The sequence below is a fragment of the Papio anubis genome, chromosome 1 (genome assembly GCF_008728515.1).
Source record: "Papio anubis isolate 15944 chromosome 1, Panubis1.0, whole genome shotgun sequence".
Taxonomy (NCBI): Eukaryota; Metazoa; Chordata; class Mammalia; order Primates; family Cercopithecidae; genus Papio; species Papio anubis.
The window spans coordinates 158,058,642-158,073,234 of NC_044976.1; the positions used below are offsets into that span (position 1 = coordinate 158,058,642).

The following is a 14,593-nucleotide window of genomic DNA, read 5'->3' on the forward strand; positions in this document are numbered from 1 at the left end:
TTTGGAAGCATCTGGCATTTAGTCGACATTCAATAAATGCTGTTGAAACTCCCCATGTTCTTGACAACCAGTCAGTCACTCAGCCATGGAAAGAGGAAATCTATAAACGGGCTAAACTAAGGGTGCATCTTAGCCTTATGGTTTATGAACATCTTTATCAATGTGGAAAATGAAGACAATGCTAGTATCGACCTCACCGTTCGCTGAGAATATTAAATGAGATGATTCAAGTTTAATACCTATCACATAAATAATAAATGTTAGCTCAGATTATTACTCCTACCATTGTCATAATTATTTAAGATGTGACAAGAGCTGGGCGCAGTGGCTCACACGTCTAATCCCAGCACTCTGGGAGGCCAAGGTGGGCAGATTGCTTGAGACCAGGAGTTTGAGACCAGCCTGGGCAACATAGTGAAACCCCATCTCCACTAAAAATACTATATATATATATATATATTAGCTGGGCATGGTGGCACGCACCTGTAGTCCCAGTTACAAGGGAGGCTGAAGTGGGAGAATCACCTGACCCCAGGAAGTCGAGGTTGCAGTGAGCCATGACTGCACCACTGTACTCCAGCCTGGGCGACGCGAGTGAGACCCTGTCTCAAAAAAATATGCAACAAGTGTTGTTTTAGGTCTTAATCTAGGCAAGGAGGGAGTATGCAGTGAGAGCAGAAGTGGGAGCACACAGAGAACAGGAGGATGTTCTGGGGAGTGGGGTCAAGAGGTTGGGCAATCCAGAGAAGGAACTGAGATGGAGAAGGGGAATAGGAAGAGGGGGGTCACTGGAATGATAAGCTTTATGTATATCTAGCACTTCAATGTTTATGGGATGCTTTTACCTACAATACCTTATTTGTCTGTCATAACACTCTATGGGGTACACAACGAAAGGTGTTATTATACAAACTTTAAAGAGGGCAAAACTCAGGCTAGGTGCAGATGTGTACAGCATGTACCAACTGAAGCTAAATCCACCCCTTTATCCTTTATACCACATTGCCTCTGAAAATAGGGATTAAGAGGCTGAAATGAGAGGTAAAGACTGGAGAAGAAACTGGAGGGCTTTTCTAGAGAGGTATTGTTTTATTTCTCAGTACCATTTGGATTCCTCTGGGCATCCCAGCAACAGAATATCTCCACCCCATCAGAGGCAGAGGCTCCAGATATAAGCAGGAGATGGTAAAGTCAGGGAACACCAGGAGGCCAATGAAGCGGCTGAATAAACCAGGCTGGACCCACACCCAGCTTCATCACCGTGCCCCGGTCCAGGAGAAGGCTTTCTTTAGCAAAGGACAAGCGCAAGCCCTTTACCATTCAGGCCATGGTCTCACTGCTAACACCAGGGGCTGCCCTGCAATTATATCTAAAGCCCCTCCCAGCTCAGTTGAGTGTCAGGTCTAGATCTTACCTCCCTGAAGTCAAGGGTTAAATGTGCTCTCCAGGGAAACAAATGCTAATTCTCTGGAGCACTACCAACAAGCAGGGCTTGCTGTGAGTTCCCAGGCTCGGGACAATCATCCCTGAGCTTAAGGTCAGTGCTGCTTAGCCCTTCCTTCGCCTCCTGGATACCACTTCTTCCCAAACCCTTAACATAGTGCTTGGCATATGGTCTATGCTCACTTCATGTTTGTTGGATAAATAAATGGGTACGTGAAAAAGCAAATGAATGACAGACTGGCTCTGGCAATCAAATCAGCCTGGGCTGTCACATTATGGTGACCCCGCCCTCTTGACTCTTAGACCCCAAATCAGAGATCAGCGGCCAACCTGACTTAAACAGCTGCTAAGGAAGGATGGAGTTAATACTGCTTCCCCTCTGCACTTCCTCTGACCTTTTGGAGGAGCCACACCCTGAGGAAAGGGTAGGGCCAAGAATACCCTGGCAGGAGGAGGTCTCTACCCACCTCTTTCCAGGACTTCTGCCTCCCCTCTCAATTACCCTGCCTCTCTCAGCTCAAGGCCCAGTGTGCAAGGAGGAGCTGTGGAGGGGACCGTTAAGAGCTGCATGGTGATGTGAGCTGCACGGTGATGTGGGCAGTGCCAAATTCTTCTTTGCATTTTCTGTAGTGCTAACGACCTTAATTGTTAATAATAACAGCAACAATAACAATCATGCCACCAGCACCTTTATGGTTTCTAGAATCTGTCTTCCAAATTGCTCCTAGCACATGACCTCATACCATCCTTGGAGGGACAGGGATAGTTCTCCCTGCCATGTGGGTAGAGACGTTGGGTACCAGGGAAGTTTGGTGTTGATCTGGTCACACAGTGTTGCAGTGATGGGGTCGAGGGTCCAGTCTTGGAGTGGGGAGAACTGGGCTGTACCCCCAGTTCTGCCTCAAACTAACCCAGCGTCTTTGGGCAAGTCTCGAGGTTCCAGTTCTCCGTCCATCTCAAATGCTCTGTCTCAATAAAATGAGACTGGTGACCAGCCCAAAGCCTGGTGACCGCCCTCCCCTGTACAAGGTCAGAAAGCCCCTGAAATGGATGCTTACTGTGCCTATCCTTGCATCCTAACAGATGTCATATGAGTGCTCCCCACAAAGAAGGTTGTAACATGGACGGCAGGGAGGAAACATCAAAAAATCATCCTAATGGTCCATGAGTGCCAGGAGAGCGACAGGCGGCAGGCCGCTGCTGCCAGATGCCATCCTGCCCACGGTACCGGCGCTGGCTCAGACAAAGGCTGGAGGCCTTCCAGCGAGTGGGATCAGACAGCCTCCCTTACCTGCCAGACCGATTCTCCAGGATGCTCCGAGTGTCCTCAGTCGGGATGCAGCAGCATGCCCCTTCCTCTCCATCTCCCCTCCCCTCCTCCATCAAATCTATTCTTTCTCTTTAAAATCCTGTTTGGCAGTCACCTCCTCCATGAATAATTTCCAGTTGAGCCCTGCCAAATTCTAGTCTCCCCATTCCTACTAACGCCCCTTCAGCCCCCAGCCATCCTATTAGTAGCTACCAGCCATCACTAGGTCATGTGTCCCTGTGCCAAATGAGATTTCAAGTGTGTGTTCCCGGTCTTGTATCCCCCTAGACAGAGGACGAATAGGGCCGGTATTTCCTATCTCCTCCTTTCTTAAATTTTCCTCCATCTTCAGCTCCCAAGATAGGAAGCAGGGCATTCGGGACACAAGAATAGCGGACTATAGATGGATGATACATTCCTCTCTACCTTGGGCAGTTTCCCTGGCCAGTTGCCAGGAAGGCTAATGCTAGAATCTCAGCCAGAGTCCAAACAAGGGCTCTGCCAACATGTCTACCTCTAGGGCCGAAAGTCTGGATTGGCAAGGAGGGTAAGCTGGCCTAGCAGCTGGCGACTTTGCCCGAATTTCTAATCCAACCCACAGCTCACATGAAAACCTAATCTCTCCAGCTCACAACACTGACTACAATCCCACTGACATTACTCCAATGTCGAATAATATTGTAGGTGAGCTAAACGAATTGCCTTTGTAGGTCAAAAGCGGTTGTATATTGGCATTTTCATATGGTTCAATCTAATAACTTTTGAGGGATTATGTGCCCTAGGAAACTTTGTGAAAATTTGAATTTCTCTACCTCTAGCTAATATGCCTTAGTTTCTGGCCTAGGACATAGCAGAATTACGGCCTTGGAAGGTACTTCCTAATCGAAGTTCCGGGCAGGTGGAGGTGGGAAATCTTAGAACCTGTTCTACTCCCAAACCTCAATGGTGGCAGTCCAAAGACATATGCTTTTTGGCCTCTTTTCCCCTGCTTATCCTGGGCAGAAGGGTGGGATTTGCAAGTTGTTACATTGTGCTAGATTCTATCTGTGATAAAAGAGTTTGGTTTGGGCATTGAGAGTTTTACTCCTTTGTCTTCTATAGAAGAGGAGGGTCTTGAATCAGGAATATCTGTATGTCCAAACTTGGTTTCATGTAACAGTGCAGTTGATGAAGGCTCAGAGATATCCCCTGCTTCAATCAAGGTTGCACAGCAGACAAGAGTCCAGATGACCACTTTTCTGACTCCCAGTCCCGTGCTCTTCTGGCAAGCCTGGCAGCCCACTAGAACAAACTCCTCCCTGTCTGCCCCCTTCCAACTTCCTGGCTCCCGCTCTTTCAGGCTCCCTCACCAACACAGAAGGGGAATTGACTAAAGGATTAATAGCCCTCGCCTACATGAGCCTACGTAAAAAGAGCCCTGAGTCATGTAGGGCCTAGCCCCAGGGTTTCCAGGAGAAGAGAGGGAGAGAAAAAGAGAGAGAAGCCATCCTGGAAACTCAATCTCTCTCCAGAGCGAGGACCAGGATGGGGAGGTGGGGGTGGGTAGCACAATGATTTGGGTCAATGACAGGAGAGTCAGGTGTGCTGTCCTTGCCAAGGGATTGCCTAGAAGGCCTTGCTTAACTCAGGCGTGAAGGCTCTGGGCAGGCACTGCTTGCTGGTTTCTTCCAGAATCACCTAATTAGAGAATTCTAAGGGATGCTAAAGGTTGGTCAGCAACAATCTCTGGGCTGTTTGGTCAATTTCTTCTCTTACAGCCTGGGACCGCCCTCCTCAAAAGTTAGGCGGGTGACTCTGGAAGCCCTCAGTCCCCAGGTTCCCTCAGCTGGCCGCATGGCATGGTGGGAGGATGTCTGTCATCCTGCCTCCCTTTGTGGCCCACCCATCAGGGCACAGCTGCTCCTGTCTGGACAGAAGAGGCTGTGGGTGGGGAGCAGTGAGGGTGGGAAGGAAGGCTTCCTAAGGGACCTTACTTTCTCAGAAGATCCCTCTGTGTGTTCCATGGGGACTCTCAGCACTCAAGAGCTTAGAAAAGACACTCCTATTGGTCAGGAGTTTTGCAGATAAGGTGAGAAGAAACCAGGAATCTAGGAGTGCCTCTGGCATGGACTTCTCTCTCTGGCTAAGTGTTTGGAAAAATTTCAAACCTGAAAGGTTGAAAAAGATAGCACAACAAACAACTGCAGACCCTTTACTTAGTTTCATCTTTTTTTTTTTTTTTTTTGAGACAGGGTCTCACTCTGTCAACCAGGCTGGAGTACAGTGTCATGATCACAGCTCACTGCAATCTCGACCTGTTGGGTTCAAGTTATCCTCCCGCCTCAGCCTGCTGAGTAGGTAGGACTACAGACAGGTGCACAGCCACTATGCCCAGCTAATTTTTTATTTTGTAGAGGTGGAGTCTTGCTATGTCATTCGTCTCTACAAAACAACAACAACAATAACAAAATCAGCCAGCCATGGTGTCATGCACCTGCTCCAGCTACTTGGGAGGCTGAGGTGGGAGGATTGCTTGAACCTAGGAGTTTTAGGCTGCAGTGAGCTATGACTGCACCACTGCACTTCAGCCTGGGTGACAGAACAAGGCCCTGTTTCAAAAATAAATGGGGGCTGAGCGTGGTAGCTCATACCTGTAATCCCAGCACTTTGGGAGGCTGAGGAAGGTGGATCACCTGAGGTCAGGAGTTTCAGACCAGCCTGACCAACATGGAGAAACCCCATCTCCACTAAAAATACAAAATTAGCTGGGTGTAGTGGTGCATGCCTGTAATTCCAGCTACTCAGGAGGCTGAGGCAGCAGAATCGTTTGAACCCAGGAGGTGGAGGTTGCGGTAAGCTGAGATTGTGCCATTGCACTCCAGCCTGGGCAACAAGAGCAAAACTCCATCTCAAAATAATAATAATAATAATAATAAAATTAAATAAATAAATGAGGCCGGGTGCAGTGGCTCATTCCTGTAATCCCCACACTTTGGGAAGCTGAAGCAGGTGGATTGCTTGAGCCCAGGAGTTCGAGACCAATCTGGACAACATGGTGAAACCCCGTCTCTACAAAAAATATGAAAATTAGCAAGGCATGATGGCATGCGCCTGTAGTCCTAGCCACTTGGGAGGCTGAGGTGGGAGGATAGCTCGAGCCCAGGAGATCAAGGCTGCTGTCAATTGTAATAGTGTCCCTGCACTCCAGCTGGATGACAAAGCAAGACCCGGTCTCAAAAACAAACAAACAAACGAAGAGATACATTTCTGTTGCTTATTAAGCCACCCAGTCTATGATGTTGTTTCAGCAGCCCAAACTAAGCTATGCTAAGACCAATCTTTCACCCCATTGGGTGAAAGATTTAGTATCCATTAAACGCTAGACTAAATCAGCTATTAGAGTAGAGGCTGCAAACTGGTCAATTTAAAGTTCCAACCTAGCACAGTGGCTCACTCATTATTCTGGTGCTTTGGGAGGCTGAGGCAAGAGCATCACCTGAGCCTAGGAGTTCAAGCTATGGGCCACTGCACTCCAACATGGCTGACAGAGTGAGACCCTATCTCTAAAAATAGGTAAATAAATAAAGATAATGTTGGCTAAAAGATGCAAAGTTTCAATTAGACAGAAGGAATGTTTCTGAGATTTACTGCACAACATGGTGACTACAGTTAATGTAACGCATGTTTCAGAATTGCTAAGATTTTAAATGTTTACACTACAAAAACAATGATAAATGCGTGAGGTGATGGATATGTTGATAGTTTGACTGAATCATTCCATAATGTATACATACATCAAAACACCACATTGCATCCCATACATATATGAAACTAGTATTTGTCTATTAAAAATTAAATTTAAAAAATGTTTTTTTTTTAAGATGGAGTTTCACTCTTCTTGCCTAGGCTGGACTGCAATAGCGTGATCTTGGCTCACTACAACCTTCGCCTCCTGGGTTCAAGCGATTATCCTGCTTCAGCCTCCCAAGTAGCTGGGATTACAGGTATACACCACCATGCCCGGCTAATTTTCTATTTTTAGTAGAGACAGGGTTTCTCCATGTTGGTCAGGCTAGTCTAAAACTCCCAACCTCAGATGATCTACCCACCTCAGCCTCCCATAAAATTAAATTAAATTTAAAGAAAAATGTTGTCATTACTACTAGATTTTATTAGTTGGAATTTACTTATTTATTTATTTATTTGATACAGAGTCTTGCTCTGTCTCCCAGGCTGGAAGTGCAGTGGCGTGATCTTGGCTCATTGCAAACTCCGCCTCCTGAGTTCAATTAATTTCTGGCTAATTTTTATATTTTTAGTAGAGACAGGGTTTCACCACGTTAGCCAGGTTGGTCTCAAACTCCTGACCTCAAGTAATCCACCTGCCTGGGCCTCCCAAAGTGTTGGGATTACAGGCATGCCCAGCTGGCACCACCATGCCCAACTGGCATTTACTTTTTAATTTTTTGAGACCGAGTCTTGCTTTATCATGCATTCTGGAGTGCAGTGTCATGATCAGAGCTTATGGGAGCCTCAAACTCCTGGGCTCCAGCGATCCTCCCACCTTGGCCTCCGAATGTGGTAGGATTACAGAGTGAGGCCTTGTGTCTAGCCTCGTTGGCATTTCTGTTAAGAGTTTTCCCTCCCTGCTCCTCCCTTTCCAGGTCAACTGTCAAAATAAACTCAAGGAACTTTTAATCTTCAATGTGTTACAATCTATTACCATTATCCTTTTGAATGCTCAATGCGTTTCACACCTGGCTGGCGGGAGACCCTTTAAGCCAGCTCCTGTGCCAACATGTCATGACATGAGCACGCTCTAGTTTCCGGCACAACATAGTTCACTTATACTTTCCTGGTCTCAGACTTGGAATTAGTCATTTCTTCAGGGAGCCCTGTTCCTTACAACCTCCCCCGTGGGAAGTTGTACTTAGAAATAAAAATCCAGGTACTAGGTGTGTTCCTGTCCACAGTCCTTTCAGTGGACAGACCCACAAGATATACAAAAAACCCCACAAGATTCTATTTCCCCTTCCCTGGTTCCATACTTGTATCTCTCTTTTTCCATAGTGAGACCCTGATTTCCAGAAATATCACCATAGTTACTCATTTCATCTATCATACAGTAAACAAAACATAGTTTCCAATTTATGACACAAATACTGCAACCAATAACATGTCTACAAAGTAAAGGTCAATATTTCTTTGTAGTTTTTTTTTTTTTCTTACTTAAAATATGAATTCCACAAAGAATATAGAATCAGGGTTTTAAGCTTAAAAAGTACTTGAATTAGGCCAGGCGTGGTGGCTCAAGCCTGTAATCCCAGCACGTCGGGAGGCCAAGGCGGGTGGATCATGAGGTCAGGAGATCGAGACCATCCTGGCTAACACAGTGAAACCCTGTCTTTACTAAAAATACAAAAAATTAGCCAGGCGTGGTGGCGGGTGCCTGTAGTCCCAGCTACTTGGGAAGCTGAGGCAGGAGAATGACGTGAATCTGGCAGGCGGAGCTTGCAATGAGCCGAGATCCCGCCACCCCACTCCAGCCTGGGCGACAGGCTCCATCTCAAAAAAAAGAAAAAAAAAAAAAACAAAATTCTTACTTCTCCTGCTTTCTTATCCCAAAGGTGGCATACTATATACTGTACTACGTCTTGGTTTTTTCACTTAATAATATATCCTAACAATCATATCATGTAAGTTCACAGGGCTCCCAGTCATTCTTTTTTTTTCTTTTTGGCTGCCTAGTATTCTATTGTATGGATGTACCATTGTTTGTTCAACCATTTTCTTAAGAATGGGCATTTGGATAGCTTCCAATGATTTCCTATTGTAAATATGCCTTTAAAAAACACCTTGTGGGCCGGGCGCGGTGGCTCAAGCCTGTAATCCCAGCACTTTGGGAGGCCGAGACGGGCGGATCACGAGGTCAGTAGATCGAGACCATCCTGGCTAACACAGTGAAACCCCGTCTCTACTAAAAATACAAAAAATTAGCCGGGCGTAGTGGCGGCGCCTGTAGTCCCAGCTACTCGGGAGGCTGAGGCAGGAGAATGGCGTAAACCCCGGAGGCGGAGCTTGCAGTGAGCCGAGATCGCGCCACTGCACTCCAGCCTGGGCGACAGAGCGAGACTCCGCCTCAAAAAAAAAACAAAAACAAAAACAAAAAAAAAACACCTTGTGGCTGGTCTTGGTGGCTCACGCCTATAATCTCAGCACTTTGGGAAGCTGAGGTAGGTGGACTACCTGAGCTCAGGAGTTTGAGACCAGCCTGGGCAACACGGTGAAATCCCATCTCTACTAAAATACAAAAAATTGGCTGGCGTGGTGGCGTGCACTTGTAATCCCAACTACTCACAAGGCTGAGACAGAATTGCTTGAACCGGGAAGGTGGAGCTTGAAGTGAGCCAAGATCGCGCCACTGCACTCTAGCCCGGGCGACAGAGGGAGACTCTGTCTCAAAAAAAAAAAAAAAAAAAAATCACCTTGTACGTATCTTTCCATATTTGTGAATGAGCATCTTCTGGATAAATTCCTAGAAGTAGGGTTGCTGGGTAAATGTGTATGTAGCTTTGTTAGATGCTGCTAACTTCCTCTCCATTGAGGGTGTACTACTGGTTTGTACTCCTGGCATTGATTATGCAACCTAGGTAGACCTTGCTATGAGGTGTTCTAAGCTAAGACTTTCCTTGAACCTAGCTGAGAGTCCTTGACCTTCCTACCAATAAACACACTGCTCCAAACTCCCTCTGCCACACCCCAAGTGAAGTGGCAGAAAGGCAAGAGGAAGGGGGTCTTATTAATCCCATCCCAGTTCATCTTCCCTGAGTTGTCCCAGGGGTTTGTGCATGAAACTTGGGAAACTAGAGCAGAGGTGAGTGATGAGGCTGAGGATCTCAGGCAGACAGGAACTGGGGTGAGGAAAGGTAGAAATGGGGGCTCTGCCCCTTGGCACCTATGTTCTCAATCCTTTTCTTTCCTTCGGCCTCTCTACTATCCCTTCACACATAGACTGCCTCTCAACAGCCTCTTCTCTGACCTGGGGCCCTTGGCTCTGGTTCTCACTAGATCCTGCCTGGTTTCCCTCCTCAACCCAAGTTGGTGTAGGCTGAACACAGAGGACTGGCTTAAGGTAGAGGCAGAAATAGAAAGTCTCTGTCATTTCTGTTTTAACATGTGCGGAGGAAATAAGTCAGTGGAACAAGAATGGCTCACACAAGGGAAAGAGGAAAGAGGACACAAAGAGAGATACTGGCAGAGGAAGCCAAGGGCAAAACATTCCACACAAGCATTTTGGACTCCAGCCTCAGGGCCTGCTCTAATCCTATGACCTGTAGAAAAGGGGAAATGAGTGGAGAAAGGTTGTCATCCCAGTCTGACAAGGCAGAGGCCTTGCTTTTCTCATCGCTCTTTCCTTCTCAGCCCTACCCACCAAATACCGACTGGGATGATAGGAATCAATGCTTATCTAAGAAACAGGGAGCTGGACTGCATAGGGAGCCTTGTTTGAGAGGCACCCTTTGGGGGAAGAATTCAGATTGCCTGAAGAATCCTTCCAGAGAAGGATAGTTAAGACTCTGAGTGGGGTGTTCCCCTTCAAGGTCAGATTGCTAATCTAACCTTGGAGTTTGGAGCTAATCTAACCTAAATCCAACAGTTTTTTAGGGGTTTGGCTAACGGGGTTTGTCTTGGTCATTCTGGGGACTAAGAATGAACAAGATTCTTTCCTCTCTCCAAGGTTTAGTGGGTCTGCAATGCTCTGTCCTAGTGGGCAGGGCTGATCCATGTCTTTGGGTGCTGGGTCCAAGGCCAGGAGCATTGAAAAAAAAAAAAAAAAAAAGAGAGAGAGAGAGAAAAGTGCCCATCGGGGTTTCGGAGTTTTGGAGAGAAGCTAAATTCTTGAATAAGAGGCAGTTTGCAGTGGAAGGCTTGACCTGCTGACAGGTGGCAGGGAGCAGCCCAGCCCCTGTTCCTCTCAGGACCTCGGGTCAGTGGGAGTGGGGAAGAGTAAAGCCTCCCGATATCCTGGCCCAGGACGTCCAGCCCCTACACACCACCTTACCTCTTCCAGCACCCACACCTTCGGCAAATTCTAACCGCTCTCCTTCTGCCCCTAACTGGGTCCTCTCATTTTGATTTTCTTCTGACGAAGACCACAGCAATGTGACAAATCTGCCTAGCCACGCCCTGTCACCTCTACCGTGGAGAGCAGGCTTTTCATTGTGCAGAAGGGAAACTGGAGGCCAGACGGCGGGTTAGGAACTCGCTGGCATCAGGCTGATTCCAAGGCCCCCTAAACTGCCCGTACTTCTCTCAATGCGCGTTGACCCAGCGCTCTAACGTCCCAGGCTCTGTGCTGGGCGCTGGGAGTCCCAGGGGTAAGACAGGCTGTGCTCCTTTGACTTGACCTTCAATCCGGAGACTTGGTGGTAAATGGAAGGGAGAAGGGTCTGAGGCTCGGCACGACCTGGAAGGCAGGAAGCCTCCGTTGGCAGCTCAGTTCGCATTCTCCACGGAGTTCTCAGACTACGGCAGAGCCCGGGAGGGTGGAGCCCAGCAGCGGAGAGGCTGGCGGGGCGGGGTCGCAGAGGCCGCGGAAAGCGGAGGGGCCGCGGGGTTGCGCAGTCGATCCCGCCCCGAGCCCCGGGGGAAGGGCTGAGACTGCGGGAGCCGATTCCCCGCTTTGGCAGCGACCCCAGGCTCAAAGCCGCGGGAGCAGGCAACCCGGTGCGCGCTAAATAACGACCTCACGGAGAAGCAGTCCCTGAGCCCGTCAACATCGACCCCTAATCAGATTACTGAAAATAGGAAGGCCGGCTGCAGGAATAGTGACACTCTGGGCCCCCACGATGGGAGGCCGCGGCGGAAGCGGCGTGATTTTCGGGGTTGCACCTCAGCAAGATGGTGGCAGGGAGGATGGGACTCCCGAGGAGGAGGAAAGAAATGGATCCCCTCCCTCCAGAACACGGGCATTGATTCTGTCTTGGGGCCCCTGCCCACTGGGGAAGGCCTCATTCCCTTATCGACCAGAATACAGGTAGGGAAGAGTCCAGCCAATGGGGTGCAGTCAGATCAATTAACACCTCAAAATGAAAATCGGTTCCTGTTGCTTCCTCAGCCCCGAGATGAGCTCTCCTCTAAGTGTTTTGCTTCCTTCTCCCCCAGTTTCTCAGCTGTAGCCTTTACCACTCCTCCAAGCCCTGGGGCTGAAGGCAGGTGTTTCCTCTCCCCCAGCCTGATTCCCACAGACCTGTCTGCTTCAGGGTTTAGGGCCCACCTTCCAGAACACGGCTTACCAAGCTGCCACCATCCTTCCTGCCCCTCCCAGAGTCTGCTCCCCAAGCCACCACCCTCAGCCAAGGAGGGTAACTCAGCTCATGGGCTAGGAGGCCTCTTTCCGTCCCCTTCTTCCTAAACGCTCCTGGCCCAGCCCCTCCTCACCCCCAGGCTCCTTTCCTGGGCCTGGCCCAGCCTGGAATAAGCTTGGTCTCCTTCCTCCAGGTAGAGGGCCCAGAGTGAAGGGGGCACAGGAGGGCCTCCAATGAGAAGCCCTGGAGAAAGGGCAGCTTGGGGAGGGGCTTAAGGAGCAGGGCGAGGGTCTCTAGACTCCCTGCCAGACTCCTCACCCAGAGGAGGGAGCACTACAGAATGGGATTTTGTTTCCCTTCCCTCCCCAACTCCTTTCACCTCCCCACAGGGGCCTCAGTTGAATGCTGGCCTATTGCTTCATCTGACATTCCCCCTGCCCGGCCAGCAGGCGCCGGCATCTTGTCTGCAAGTTATTGTAAGTCCGGCAGGAATGCCCAGGAGGGAGGTGCCTCTGGCCAGCAGAGTGCCCACTTCCCTCCCAAGATGTGGCTGGGCACTCCTGCACCCTCCACACCCAGTTGGAGAAGAGCGGCGGGTACCCTCAGGGAGGTGGAGGAGTGTATGAGGCCAGACTTGACTCGGGGAAGGATGCCAGCAGCCCCCTCTACCAAGAGCGAACCAAGTATGTAAGAGAAAGAGAGAAGGGAGAGCAGGAAGGACAATCCCATTCTTAATTCCTAGCTCTTCAGCAAACCAAGGAAGTGACCCAAGATGCTCAGGGACCCTTCCACAGATGCCTGTGGCCCACCCCGTCTGCCAAACACTCACCAGCCCCACAGTCTCCAGCCTTGAAATCGGAAACTTTTCAATTCACCCTTCTCCTTCCTCCCCTTTGGGACCAGAGATGTGTGGGGCGGTGCCCTCGGAGACACTCATACAGTTGGTTCTGGACGCTCACACACTCTCAAACAACAGCGGTACGAGGGAACTCCCAGCTTTTTCCACAGCTAATTATAGATGTGAAAGTCTGAGGATGTTTTGCAAGCAACACAGAGAAACTGCTTAGGTTTCTCTGCAAAGCTAAAGAAATTTAATTTGTGCACTCTCCTTCCCCTACTCCTCCCAACTTCTCCCAGCCCACCTCTACCCCATGGCCCCAAAGTGCCCCTCTCCTAGTTCCCGCTGCAGCCCCCCTTTCCTGCCGAAGATTTCTTTAGTTCCTTTTTTTTTTTTTTTCCATCTCTCTTTTGGGCTTTTGAGAAAGGGAACAGACACGGAAAATATTTTTGCAACAGTTTTCCATCCTGCGTCTCATTCCCAAGCCAAGGGGGAAGGGGAGGGCAGGAATGGAATGGGTTGAGGGAGTGGAGATAAATGTTTTTTCCAAGAGTTCAATTTTGGTGTCAAAAAGAGAGTCCCTCCATTCCCCTACCCCATAGCACAGGAATGACAAGAACTAGGAAAAGAGAGATAAATCACTTATTTGACTATACAGTTTCTCAGAAAACAGTATTTGACAAATCTGTGCACACACACATATTTTTAAAAATCCTCCAAACCCAGTCGCATGAAATATGCTAGAAAGAGGAAAATCGGGGAGTTTTAGAAGCCACTGAGAGAAAAGAAAGAAACAAAGTTTGCAAATCACAAGTCAATTCATTCTCTGCAAGCCTACCTCTCTTTCTAGCAAAGATCCAGGTTTCTCCAAGTGGGACTCTCCCTCCGGGTTTCCATGGATGGGGGTAGGGTGGGGTGACCACCCACCAGTCTCCCCAGTGTGGCAACCAAGCTGGAGACGCTGGCTTTGCTCTCTTGCCTTTCCGGCTAAGGCCGGGGAGTGGGCTGGGTCTCCTCCCCCTGCCCTTCCAATGGGAAGGACCTCTCAGGTTCCTGAAAGAAAAAGGGTGCAGGAGAGCTGGACGGGTGTCTCTGATCTTGCTCTCTTCAGAGGGATGGTTCCCCAGGAAGTTCGTGCCCCCCTCCCAGCCCCCAGCGTTGGACAATCTCAACAGCAGAGCTTTCTTAAGAAAATGCTTGTCATGGCAACAGCTCTAGCTAACTCGGGCCAGACTCCTGCTCACCAGCTCTCCCCAAGCAGTGCGGGAAGAGAGAGGGGAGGAGCAGGAGCTGGAACAGAGGTGGGACTTGGCATGAGGCCAAACCATTACTCTACTGTTAAGGTGGCCCGATTCCTGCGGTTGCTTCCTGGTTCGTCTTAAGGGGGAATGGGGAAAGAAAGGGAAGGAATCCTCTCCTCTGTCGGCTTTCTTCCCCACCCTTGCTCTCACTTGTTGAATAGAAAGCTGAGTGGGGTGGAGGAGGGGTGAGGGTGGAGGTGGGGAGTGGATGTGGGTGGCGGTATTCAACGGTTGCTGGGCGGAGGGGAAAAAAAAGGAAGCTTCGGCAGGCGGTTGGCTTCCTGCAGCTCCTATGGGCCTCTCAACCCCTTACTCACTTAGATCCAGGACCCAGAAACCCAAGGTGTCTGTGGACACTTGTATGTCCCCTCCCACCTTCCTGCTCGTCTGAATAGGGGGTTCCTTGGAGAAGGAG

The 14,593-nt window shown here is 49.2% G+C and overlaps 1 protein-coding gene across 8 annotated transcripts in view; it reads right to left on the minus strand.

Moving 5' to 3' along the window:
- The window catches only part of ATP2B4 (ATPase plasma membrane Ca2+ transporting 4), a 114,195-nt gene extending 99,866 nt beyond the window's left edge, over positions 1-14,329 (minus strand). For 4 of the 8 annotated variants that reach the window (XM_009189368.4, XM_021928360.2, XM_003893263.5 and 1 more), the window contains exon 1: positions 13,716-14,328. The gene's annotated coding sequence lies outside the window, so the exon portion shown is untranslated. Of the gene's footprint in view, positions 1-12,868; positions 13,189-13,715 lie in introns of those variants that run through there. The other 4 variants (XM_017950373.2, XM_031656833.1, XM_009189375.4 and 1 more) reach the window with 3 other exon arrangements.
- Between the last annotated feature and the right edge of the window lie 264 nt (positions 14,330-14,593).